General features: G+C 34.3%; 1 protein-coding gene across 1 annotated transcript in view; it reads right to left on the minus strand.

The window, feature by feature from the left end:
* Window positions 1-13,635, minus strand: part of GRID2 (glutamate ionotropic receptor delta type subunit 2) — a 1,375,518-nt gene that overhangs the window by 650,138 nt on the left and 711,745 nt on the right. The window lies entirely within an intron of this gene.

The following is a 13,635-nucleotide window of genomic DNA, read 5'->3' on the forward strand; positions in this document are numbered from 1 at the left end:
TACGTGAGTCAATCAGAATTTTTTTTTTTGCTTACTTAGTTTGAAATGAGCTTCTGTCACTTGCCAGAGAAAGGCTATTGACTAATATGAAGTCTTGTGCTGAAAATCTGATACTTTGGTGATGAAAGTGAAGGCAGAGTTCTTACCGTTGAGGTATGTCCAGTTCAGTGGAAGGGATGACAGATTAAACAGATAATTATGTTTTAATGTGATTAATGTCAATACAAGAAATGGAACAAAGGAATGGTAGCATAGGATAAGTAGCAACTAACCACAACTTATCAATGTGAAAAGAAAATTATTTAAGCTAATTACTGGGTTGTTCTGATAAAAAGAAATAGGGTGTGTGAAATACTAAAGCAGTTTGCAAGCTACAAATTTCTAAGCAATGTATATTTGCATTATCAAGACTTTATTAACCCAGTCAAAAGTCCCATTTATTCTTAATTTTCTTCTGCTGTCTTTTTCTATGGAAAATCTTGATAAGGACTAAAAGTTGATCTAGGTAACATCCTCAGATCTTGATATCCTAGCAACCATCAGTTTCTCTGATATCTGAATTGTGTAACTTATTTAGACCACTTCCCACAACAACTCTCCAAGAAGTTGGAGAAAGCTGATTGAAGCTCAATGATTTAGTTATTAAATTGTGTAAAATAATGACTTTATTATGATCAGTAATATAAGATTAAATTTAATGTCTATATTAAAAATGGTTTAAGTAGACCAGGGTAAAAAAATCCCAGTCTACATCAGAATCTAACGTATAAACATATTTCTAAATTGACCCCCAACCAGAAGTCTGACATCCTATTGTTCATTGCAAACCAGTTGTCTGCATCCGGATAGATCCTTTTTGGAACCAAGTCTCTGCTTAGTATATGCCAAGCATGGTGAGAGGTACATAGAAGAGAATGTTGAGCAAGACAAAAACAATCCCTTCCCTCAAGGAATTTGTTATCTACACTATCTGATGATAAAACAGATGGAGCAGAGATAGAGGAATCTTACAATACTCTTTCATTTTCCAAATTGTAGTTGCAATTTAACTAAATTTAGTGGCCTTCTCTGGAATATATCAAACAGTAATTCTGATCATTGTATTCAAATATCACCTTTAAAATACTGAATTTGGTAGGAAAAGAGATTTGTCACTAAGTCTATGTAAATCTGAGTTTTTTCCTCTCCTCATCTCTCCCTCTCATTTGAGTAGGTTAGGCACATTTAATTACTTTGATCACTTAATGCATCCAAGATCTCACTTGAGAGCAGGAGACTTCAGTGCTGGATTCAGCCAGTGTTGGTGTTTCTGAAATCATGACAGAATGCCAAGCTTTAAAAGTAATATTTAGAATCTTGTGACTTTTTTTTTTAGATGAAAAGGAATATGCCGTACTGCTGGACACATGACATACATCATTGAGCTGAATGGATTTTCCCAGTTTATGAATAGCAAAGTATACTCTATAAACGCCTTGTTTCCAATAGCCTTTCTCTTGCAAGTGACAGAAGCTCATGTCAAACTAAGTAAGCAAGTAAGCATACTCTATAAAAGCCTATTTTCCTGAGAAAATAAGGCTTTTAACCATTGAGGGATTTAAAAAATTTTGTTTAGAAGAAACTTTACTTCAAAAATAATTTGAGTCTTTATTATTTCCTTGCCATTTATAGCATATTTAGAAAATAAAGATAATAATATGCTATATTAGATTTTGAGGTGACATATTCAGCAATAGCGGTCAGTCCATCATTGAGATTTTCTATTTGATAAGAACTTGGGATTTTAGCTTTAGATCATAGTGTTTCAGTATGAGGGTTATCATTACAGTAATGCTGATCAATATTTTTTAAGGTCTTTTTATTGATGAACAAATCTGAACTAGTAGAATATATCAGTGTTACCTATTTGACATAATATGTACTAATACAAAGGAAATAGTTCAATAACCTGCTAGGATTAATTATACGCTTATTGATGCACTTTGGAGTAAAATGAGAGAACTGAAAGCTGGAAAGTGGCCAAACGAGTAATAAACAGCTTTAAGACTGTCTAGAGAGACAGTTAATAATATTATAGTCATCAGACATTTGAAAACACTCTCAGGGTAATTATAAACATTTGCAATCAATTAAGAGGAATGTGTCCATTTTATGGGCCTTGATTAAACCTACATCCAGACCATATGGGATGAATGCTGTGATTCTTAGGAATGCATTCATGAGGCTGGTCACCCAGTGTTCATTTCAAAGGGGCTACCATATGGCAACTTAATTGTAAGGAAAGAGTGATATACTGAGGTACTTAAGGGTAGTACTTAAGTATATATTTGATTTAGTCATTTCCATGCTAAGACATTTTATTTTATCAACACCTAATTCTCACTTTCAGGTCTCTGATTTTCGGAAACACTTAGTTTAACAAATTATGGTAGACATTTACATATGGTCAAAAATTATGTTGTAAAAGAGAAAATACTATCCTGAAATTATAAGAAAAATGTCAGAAAGGCTAAGAATATAAAATAAGTTTAAGCTGACCAAAACAAACCAAAAAAACCAAATTCAAACTAAACCTAAAAAGTGTATGTTTTAAAAGCAATTTTAATGTTGAACTATAAAGGCAAATATTTATAATTTCTAAACAATAATAAATATTTAATGTAATTCCATTTAATAATATTAAACTAAAATTTAAAATCAAACTAATTTAATATAATTAATTTATATTAATTATATTATAATATCATTAATTAATTTAACGTAATCTAATTAATATTTAAAGAATTGTTTTCTTATAAGCAAAGTTTCCTTCAAACTGGAAAGGGAAGCGCATGTGTCCAGGTATGCCTAGCCTCCACCCAGAGGGTCATCGTGTGACTCAGGCTGGTGACTGAGAGCCTGCCATGTCCCTGACAAAATTATCTGTTCCAGGGATTAGCACAGGACCCAAACAGGCCCTGAGATTTGGTATATGGGTATATATCAATATGTATGATAGTAGATTTATGAACAAAGAAAGCAAAGGATCTTTCTTTAGTATAATAATCTGTAAGGATATGCTTCGAGTCACCAGTGTCATCTGTCTTGGCTAAGAATAAAGCCAATGCATGAACCGAAGCAGAAATGAAAATATGGTAAGAGGGGATCTAACTACTTTCAATGAGTTCATTTCTCTACGTCATTACTGTAACAAGCTGCTCAGATCCCTGTCATCATATTATCCCTCTAGTATCCATAACTACATCCATCTAACAGATCTATCAGTAAATCTATCCTAGTCCTAGGCTGTGGGACCAATATTGTTTTGGGCAAAGGAAATTAAAGAACCCAAGTAGCTCATTTGATGAAGAGCACTTCAACCTTACTGCTTGTCTCTCTCGTCCATCAGTGCTGTTCAGTCCTCCCAGCCCTGAAATTCAACTTTTCTGCCATCAGTACTCTCAGAATAGAATCCTCCCATTAAAACAATCGCTTTCTTCTGTTTTAAGGACCACCTACTCCTCTAACTTTCTGCTTTCTGTATTGTTGTCAGTTCCTTAATGCTGGAACTGGCTGGTACATTCAAGTAACTCCTTCCCTAGGCCTCTTTGATACTGAGCCTTCCCCGACTACTGCCAATTGCTGTTAACGTGCCTTCCTGGATATCACATTCCACCTACCTGACCAAACTTTCTCTCAGAGATTTGGTTGAAAGCTAAGTAAATTGAGGGTGATGTAAAATTCTAAGAGAAGGGGAATATAATAAGCGATACAATAAAGATTTAATATAAAACTTTTTTAAAAAGCAGAAATTATGAGAAAACACAAGGTAAAAGTGTTTTTTATTTTTCTAAAAAGAAGCAAAGGTCTCATCTCTCTGTCTAAGGCAATAAGATAGCCTGCGGCATATAGTGTAATCAGTAACAATGTCAGATCAGATGCGGAGATACTGAAAAACTAGAATAGATGGGGATAAAGTACTTAGAAAGACGGAATATCTGAAAAGCACACCATATTGGAAATGGGAAGTTACTCTTGGTACTTAAGCAGTAGAAGTCTAAGGAGGGTTTAGTCATTTTCTTTGCTTACTGATAAATGAATATAAGCAAAAGATTACTTATGTTATTCCAAAAAAATCAATCGTTTAAAGAAAAACTTTCTGACAACTAGAAATGTCCAATGTCCAAATGTGAAACAGGATTCTTCAAAATATAGTTTCTCTCTCTCGGAGTACCCTGGTGGGAGAAACAATGTTACTGATCAAAGATGCTGAAGAAGCGTCCTGTTGAAACGTCTTGTTTCCAAATGCCTCATCGAGGAACAAAGCTGGCTGCATCAGAATCACTTGTGAAGTGTTAAAATATACATGTCGTTGCTGCCTACCTTGCCAAAATTCTGATTTCAGGAGACTGGGATGGGACCCAGGTATTATGATGACTAAAAAGCTCTTCTAGTCATTCTGATCTACTAGCAAATTTGGGTTTTGGGTGTCCACTGCATTCAATTCTAACCTTTTGTCTATGACTCTGTAATCTGTAAGTGATCATGAGTCAATCATGCTACTTAGTTTAAACTTTTGATAGGCAAATTGATTTTTTCCCTTTTTGCTTTTTTCCCCCACTTTTTTTTCTGTGTGTGAGGAAGACTGGCCCTGAGCTAACATCTTTGCCAATCTTCCTATATCTTATGTGGGATGCTGCTACAGTGTGGCTTGAGAAGTGGTGCTGGGTTTGCACCTAGGATCCAAACCTGTGAACCCCAGGCCATGGAAACAGTGTGCGAACTTAACCACTATGCCACTGGGCTGCCCTTCTTTCCTTTTTTTAAAATTGTTTTTGTCTTCAACTATTTGACGGGATTTTCTGTCTTCTAAATTTTATTAAGATACAATTTATGTACAATAAAATAACAGACCTTACATGTGCAGTTCAAAGAGTATTTATTGTATTCTGCTGTAACTACCATTCAAAACAAGATATTAAATATTTGTGTTACCACAGAAGATTGTGTCCTTTTCTACACAATCCACTCGTGATCCAGAGATGCAACCACTTTCTGATTGGTATCACCATGATTAGTTTTGTATTTTATTACACTTTATAAAAATGGAATAATGCAGCATGTACTCTTTTTATTTCAGGCTTATTTCACTCAAAATAATGTGGCTGCATACTTCAATGGTTCATTCTTTCTTACTGCTGGATAGTAGTCCGTTGTGGAGATACGCTACAATGCTTTTAACCATTTTCAAAATGATGGGCATTTAAGTTGTTTCTAGTTTTGGACACAATGAATAATGCTCATATGAACATTCTAATATAAGAGTTGGTGTTGATACTCATTCTCATTATCTTGGAAAACACCTGGGAGTGAAATGGGGAAAACATAAGGCAGATGTTTATCCAACTTCGTAAGAAACTGCCAAACAGATTTCAAAGTGCTTGTACATTTTTATGTCCAATCAACTTTCCAAAATGGTTGTACATTTTTACATTCAACCAGCAAAGTATGAGAGTTCCAGTTATGCCACATTCTTGGCGACATGTAGTAATGGCCTTCAGCCAATCCAGAGGGTAAAAATTGATATCTTGTTTTAATTTGCATTTACCTATGGACAAGAAACATTGAGGAGTTCTTCTTGCGTTTATTGGCCTTTTATATATCTTCTTACATGAATTGTCTGCATAAGCCTTTTGCCATTTTTAATTGTCTATTTTTCTTGGTCTCATATTGTTTCTTTGTAGGAGTTTTGTTTTGTTTTCTTCTTTTAATTCTCTGAGCTCTTTCCATAGCCTATGTGCTTACGTAAGTCTTTCAGATGTATGTACTGAAATGTATTCCCAGGTTTGTAGTTTGCCTATTTACTTTCTTAATGGTGTCTGTTAATGAGTAGAAATGTTTAATTTTGGTGAAGTCCAAATTATTGTGTGCATTTGGTTAGTTCCTTTTGATGTGTCTAAGAAATCTCTGTATACCCTAGAGTCACAAATATATTCTCTTATTTTTTTTCTAAAAGATTTATAATTCTAGCTTTTAGTTTAGGTCTAAGATCAATTGAATTAATTTTTGTATAGTGTGAGATAGCAGTCAAAGTTTTTTTTCTTTTTTCTTTCTTTTCATACAAAAACACAGTTGTTCAAATACTATTGGTTAAGAACATTCCCCCACTGAATTGACTTGGCATGTTGGTCAACAAAAAATTGACTATGTACATATGGTGTGATTTCTGAATCTTATTGTGATCTGTTTGTCAATCCTAGGACAATACGAAATGAGCCTTGAAATTAGGTAAAGCATTTAATCCAGTTTTACTTTTTTTTCAATGTTCTTGTGATTATACAAGATCTTCGGACATTCCATTTAAATTTTAGAATCAGCTGATCAATTTCTTTTAAAGAGCCTGAGATATTTTGATAGGGATTGCATTGAATCTATAAATCAATTCATGGAGAATGAGCATCTTAACAATATCACATTTTCTAAATCATGAACATATATCTCCCCATTATTTAGGTCTTTTTTAATTGCTTTTGCTCAAGTTTTGTAGTTTTCGGTGTAAATACATTGCAATATTTTGTAGATTTATTCTAAGCCATTTGATGTTTTCATATTTCTGTTTATTTCACTTTCCAATTTTTTACTGCTGTTATAGAGATATATAATTATTTTCAAATATTCACCTTTTAGGCTATAAACTCACTAAATTAACTTAAAAGTTTTAGTAGAAGATTTTGGAGATTATATTGGATTTTCTTTGTATATAATTGAGTATTAACAAATAGAGACATTTATACTTCTTCCTCTTGAAACTGTATGCATATTAGTTTTTATTCCTTGTTTTGTTTCAGTGGGTAGAACTTCTAGTACAATATTGTTTTGTGCGGAGGATCTGTAGTGATATTTTCTCTTTTATTCCTGATACTGATACCTTTTGTTTTCTGTGTGTTTTTTTTTAATATACTGATTGATTTTGCTAGGGGCTTATCAATTTTATTAATCTTATAGAAATTAATGTTAAACTATTAGTTTTCTATTTCATTTTAATCTGCACTCATGTTTTTAATATTTTCTGTTTTCTACTTTGGGTTTAATACAGTCTTATTTTGCTATATTCTGAAAGTGGAAGTTTAATTTCTTGCTATTTAGACCTTTCTTTTTTAAATATAGGCATAGTTTTTTTTGATTTTTGTAGTTATTGTTGTTGGGGCTCAGATGTCTGTCCTGGGCATGATGCTTCTTTATGTTTCCCCACATCAACCTGAGTGGCAGCCTGGCCTACAGAGAGCTTAGGGGGATTTGGACTTAATTCTATCTCAGCCTCTGGAGTCTTTTGTTGGATTGCTGTGATTGTGGATCATAAAGATAATGAGCATTTTGTGAGTATGCTGTTTGTCAAGTCCTCCTATAATGGCCAATGCAGGCCAAAGTACGAGACACAATTGGTCTCTGTAAGTTTTATAAAAATGTCCTTGTCTCTTTTGCACCTAATCATTCCTGATGAGAGGTGCAAATAGGAGTAAATGGAGAAAAAGATAAAGTTACAGCAATTGGAATGGGATACACCAAATTTCTGGAGCTGGACGGAGAGCAACAACTCCAACACCTGGGAAGAGAACATGCTTAGACCCTAGAAATAGGGAGAAGGGATGGACACTAATGATCTTTGTCTTTCAGAACAACTCCTGGAGTTGTTCAGAAGAAAGGTCTCCTGGCACAGACCTTTCAAACTGGAATAAGTGCCTTAAATTTAACTGACTGCTGGATCTGCTATTCCTCAACAGAGGTCTGTACCCACAATGTGATCACCATTTCCTTAATCTTACCAAAAAGTCTCCTGGAAACAGTGGGGGATGCACTCCTCATGCAAAACATCTGTCAATGTTTCCAAATACCTTTTCCATCCCTATTCTGACTCATTACATAGGGTGTTAAGAAAGTTACTAGACTGAAGTCATAGAATAGGGATTGGTAAATAAATTCTTAAAGGCCAGATAGTGATATTTCAGGTTTATGGGTTATCCTGTTTCTATTGCAATTGCTCAACTCTTCTATTGTAGATCAAAAGCAGGCACAGACAGTATACAAACAAATGAACATACTGTGTCCCAAGAAAAGTTTATTTACATAGCCAAGATGTGGAAGCACCCAAATGCCCATCGACTGATGAATGGATAAAGAGGATGTGGTATATATATATATATATGGAATACTACTCAGCCATAAAAAATACAAAATCATTTGATCTGCAACAACATGGAAGGACCTTGAGAGTATTATGTTAAGTGTGACAAGCCAGACGAAGAAAGACAAACACCATACGATATCACCTATACGTGGAAGATAAACTAACACATGGACAAAGAGAACAGATCAGTGGTTAACAGAGCGGAAGGGGACTTGAGGGTGGGCATAAGGGGTAAAGGGGCATGTATATACGGTGATTGACAAATAATAATATACTACTGAAATTTCACGTTATAAACTAGATTGCACCAATTTCCTTCAGACTGATTCTCCTCAACACAAACTGGACTCAAATATTCTATATAAATTGAGAAAGCTTAGCACTAACAGCTGGCAAGGAGGTCATATTGGAAGCCCTATTGATGTGTTTTAGGGGGGCTCAGCAATTCTAACTAACCCTTCCCTCCATTCTTACGTCTCCCCTAACCAGGGATGTTATGTGAACTTCCAAGACTGTAGTTCTTGTGTAGAGGTTACCTGCCTCCCAAAGACAGATGAGTTGCACATTAGGGTTGCTATAAGTGACCTTCAAGTGTTGAAGTAAATACCAGTGGCAGATAATGTACTACTCTGTTGAGATCTCCTAAAGTGAGGCTACCCTTATTTATTTGGGGGAGCCACATACAGCAATATCTACCTTGCAATTTATATGGGTCCTGTAGGTAGTTTTCCCCATGAAAGGATTTGTCTGACTAGAAATTTTCCCCTGAATTTCACTGAAGTGATCAATGGCACCACTTCAGCCTTGGAAGTCATTCAGGTCAGCATCAACTCACTGGTCAAGATGGTTATAGATGACAGACTTTCTCCTTGTGAGAAAGATGGAATCTTTCAATTACAAATAAATCCTATTGTACTTGGATTAATGTCTCTGGCTAAGTAGAAAAGTTTATACAGAAATTTAAGGAGAAAGCTCTCTGACTTTTTAAAGTAGATTCTTGATGGTCATGGAATTTGTTCAGCTGGTTGAGTCCAGGACCCTGGTGGGTATGGCTGAGATCATCCTGCTCATTAAAATCTTGTTTATGATATCCTTAAACAAATGCAGAGGAGACAAATTAAATAGATTTGATCCCGACTTCTGTCGGTCAGATTAACCAGATTGGTCTTAGACTGGCATATTCATGGAGAAATTTGCTAGAAGCCAAAAATGTTGTAGAAACAAAGAGTAAATATTTTGAGGAGACAATTCTCCATAAGTCTCTCATATTACTGCACATTTTGCAAGCAGAAGCTCTCCCTAGATAGGAGAAGAGACTTATTTACAGGAAAAAATAATGTATCCTTCCAGGACACATGCTGAGCAGGTTTACTAGAAGCCCATTATAAAAGATACAGATTCCCTAAGTCGGGGCTCCTTAGCTGTCATACAAACCCACTGCATCTACAGCATCCACCTGAGTGTCTCCACATAGCCTGCGGGACTTGAGGCCAAGAGGAACAAACATTAATACAAGGTTAATGCTGCTTGCTTTGCCATGGGTATTAAAGTCCTTTCTCTCCAACCCAGGAATGTAGTGTTTTCTGCCAATAATCATGAAATTGATGCAGGGTCACTTGATAGTTTGAAAGTAGGGCAAAGTCTCAGACCTTCACAGTTCTTGATGATATTATATCACAAACCTCAGCTGTAAGAGATCCTGGGCAATGTAGTTTTTCAACTGGAAGTATTGCTCTCTCAAATAAATTTGGCATTTTGTTGGTAAATTTAAAATGGAGAATGGTTATTGTGTAGGCAAGAGGTTATTTTCTGCTGATGAGTGAGCCTACTTTGGCCCAATGACTGTCCTGTTTCCATGCTTCCAATGATAACCAAACCTGAATTGACATATAATATTTTTCCTTGAATGATGTTAATACATTGAAGATACGCAGGCTTGAAGTCATTGTCTCTCTTTAATAAAGATGATTCTCTACATTTCATTTGTAAACATTTTTTATTTCACAGTTTGTCAGAAATCAATCTTATTCTTATTTCTATAGCATCAAAATACTCTAGTGGTTGAAAGCAAGGAATACAATATTATCATATAATATGAGATTATCAGTGTTTGAATTCAGGCTTCTCAACATGCTTTTGAGTTACCTGACCTCTTACTGCCTCATTTTTTTTCATTTGTAAAATCATCATCATCATCATCTCAGAGGATTGTTGTGAGGAGTAAATGAGATGACACATGTAAGGCACTTAGAACAGGGTCTGTACATAATAATCTCTCTCTCCAAGATTAGCCCTTATTATATTTTTGGGTGATAGGTCACTGCAACCTCTTTATAGTCATTACACATAGTTAGGAGTATAGGCTCTGGTCTGACGTTAAATCTCAGCTCTGACACTTCTTAGCTAAGTTTTGGGAACAAGTTACCCATCAGTTGTTTCTGTTTTCCTATTTGTAAGATTGTGATAATAATATTACCTACCTCATAGAGCTATTGAGAAGATTAGATGATGTGATGTAAAATACTTATTCTAGTGCCACAGAGATATTATGTTTAATATTTTCATGGCTGCAAGACTTGTTCGCACTTTCTCTCTGTTGGAGTGGCTATCTCTCACACATTGTGAAAGTTAGGTAGGATTTTAAGAGGCAACAATCAAGATCAAAGTCTACCCATAAAGCCTTCCTTAATCACCACTGCTGAAATTAAACACTTTCTTCATTACACACCACTAGCATTCATGACACTATTGCACCGTTCGTGACACTTACACTATTTTCTCTATTAGGAGAGTCATATAAACATTTTGCCTCTTTTGTTAATTGTAAGCTTCTTAAAGGCTAAGACTACCTTCTGTAAAACTTTTTATTTCACGTTTTGCATTGCTTTATGCAAGTGAGCAATGCACATTTCCTGAATGACATATATTTGAAAGCTCAACACTTCCTTTTTAAAAATGCCTTGAACCAATCCATTCAAATCAAGTTTCCACGTTTTCTTCTCGTTTCATCCATTTACTTAGAATTAAAGACTTGAATATTTTTGTTATGGAATTTAAAGTAGGCTTTTATACTATGCTTTTAATAATTAGCTGCTTTTAAAAAAGGTGTTTCTCTAATTAACTGAATACAGAAACAATCTTTTTTTTTTAAGTATATTTTTCTAGGCAAAATACATCTTCAATGAGATTTGGCTCCAGCAGGCTGTCTGATTCCATCCAGAACTGATGCTTAATCCATTCCTTAATGAAAGCAACTCCTGATAACCAAGGTAAAAGTCAAGTATAATTCCAGTTTGAACTTAAAATGATGACATTGACGAATGGCTATGTAAATACATGTAGCCCTCCTCAAGGTACGAGGCATTTGGATAACTTGATGTTTATTTTGGACTCTAGCCCAGTTCTTCTTTACTAGCAAGATTTATTGTAAGTATCAAAGGGAAATTTTCTTTCATTAAACAAAGGTATTACTGGAAATAATTTTAATGATACAAGCAAGGTAATTTTTCATAGATTATTAAATTAAATCGTAAGTCAAAAGCAAGTTTATCACCAAAGTAAAGGAAAAAATGTTTTTTATCATTCCTAAAACAAATCCTGCTTCTGACAGAGGACCCAGTAATATGCTGTGATTATAGCATCTGATTTACTCAAAGGAAAACAGAGGAAAAGAGAATGAGGAATTTCAAATGTAAGTAAATGATTGTGTGTGACTATGAATTTAGTGTATATTTTCAAAAATATTCACCTAATCAATAAACGTCTTCTCTTATGAGAATTTCCTAACCGTAATCCATGTAGAACTTGGAAACAAGATTTTCTTTCCTCATGGACACTTATAATCAAAGAGAAAAATTATTGTTTTAGTGTTGTGAAAATGCTTCCATCAAAAATCACTTTTCTGTTGTTTATTTTATAGGACTAACTAAAAAGTGTTTCCCTCCCTTAAAGAAAAATTTAGGGTTTAAAAATTCATTATTTTATGTTTGAGCAAAGGTCATAAGAATGTCCTTTAAGTTTATGAAAACCATAGATAATCTGCCTGGAAGAAAACTGACAAAACCACAGTCAGCATGCCGACTCCCAGAGGGAGAGGTTACTATGTAACTAAGTAATCCTATCAGTGGATTTCAGATTTCTATCCAATCCTTACTTTTACTGATGAGCCAATTATTTTTTATTTCCTTTTTATTTATTTTATTCATTTCAGTCTCTTGGTGTTTGTTCTGTGACCCCTAAATAATATGAATTAAGCAACAAAAATAAAGATTTCCTTCCTGGAGACAAAGAAGTGTGCTTCCAAGGAGTGCCACAGACTTTTGGCTGAAATCAACCCATCAAGTTTAATGCGACTCTGGCTGCCAAAACCCCATGCAATCTTTGAATATTTAGGGCTAAATGTAACTGCCACTTGCTCTCCCTCCCTGGGAGTCCACGGGAGCTCATATTTGTTGCTTCCCAGATTTCTCCCAACCTGTTTATGCTCAGCTCTATTGATGCTACTTTCTGGCCCATTCTTATGTAACTGTTGTCCAATATTGTTCATAATGCTGGGTAGATTATAACAAGAAAAACACTATTTTAGAAAATGTTTATTTACTTATTTGCTAAGAAAAATAAGTCACACTACAGAGGGTGAAATCTTCTTGATTTTTTATTTAATAAAAATGTTAAAACTAGACCCATCCATACTGACTGGAAAAATTTTCTGAGACTCTTTCTTAAGGTAAATCTCTAAGGAAATACAGGTTTCAAAATACATATTCTTTATCATGATCTGTTTATTTTCTCTCATTTGATTCTAGCTATCTCTACTTCCCCTAATGACAAAAATAAGAGAGAAACTATATCTGAACACCTCTGGGATCAGTCAGAAAACAGGTAGATTAATTCAGGAAAAAATATTTAAACAAAAGTAATATTATTTTGCTTATTTTTCCTAATATAATACAATTAAAAATACCAAGACAAAGTCTCTTTTCCTCAAATTATGGTGAATTTAGGGAAATTTCTTTGTTTTACCTTGGAAAGTTAAATAAATTGTCTCTATACTACTCAGAATTTTTGTGAGATTTCATATTGCAGGCAATATGCCATGCTAACTATAAAGTAACATGATTTCAGTGACCCCAAAAGAGTTAAATACTAAGTAGATATTAAAGTCCACACTTGGTGTACGAAAGATACATCATAATTTTTTTTAACCAATAAATAGAAATAGACAATTTTTTTCAGTGTTCCAGAATTTGCCCAAAATGGTCTTTTATTATTATAAGGGAAATAAATGTTTCTGAAAGGGGAGAAGGACAGTATTGTCTTTCTGACTTCTCATTATTTGAAAAACCAAGATATATTGGAGTCAGATTCTCTTTAGAAACATTTATAAACTGAGCATTATGTACAGGTATTTACTTTCAAATTGACTTCAAAGGCATTTAATATGAAAGATTGAACTTGCAGCCTTAAAATTT

Source organism: Equus przewalskii, chromosome 3 (genome assembly GCF_037783145.1).
Source record: "Equus przewalskii isolate Varuska chromosome 3, EquPr2, whole genome shotgun sequence".
Classification (NCBI taxonomy): Eukaryota; Metazoa; Chordata; class Mammalia; order Perissodactyla; family Equidae; genus Equus; species Equus przewalskii.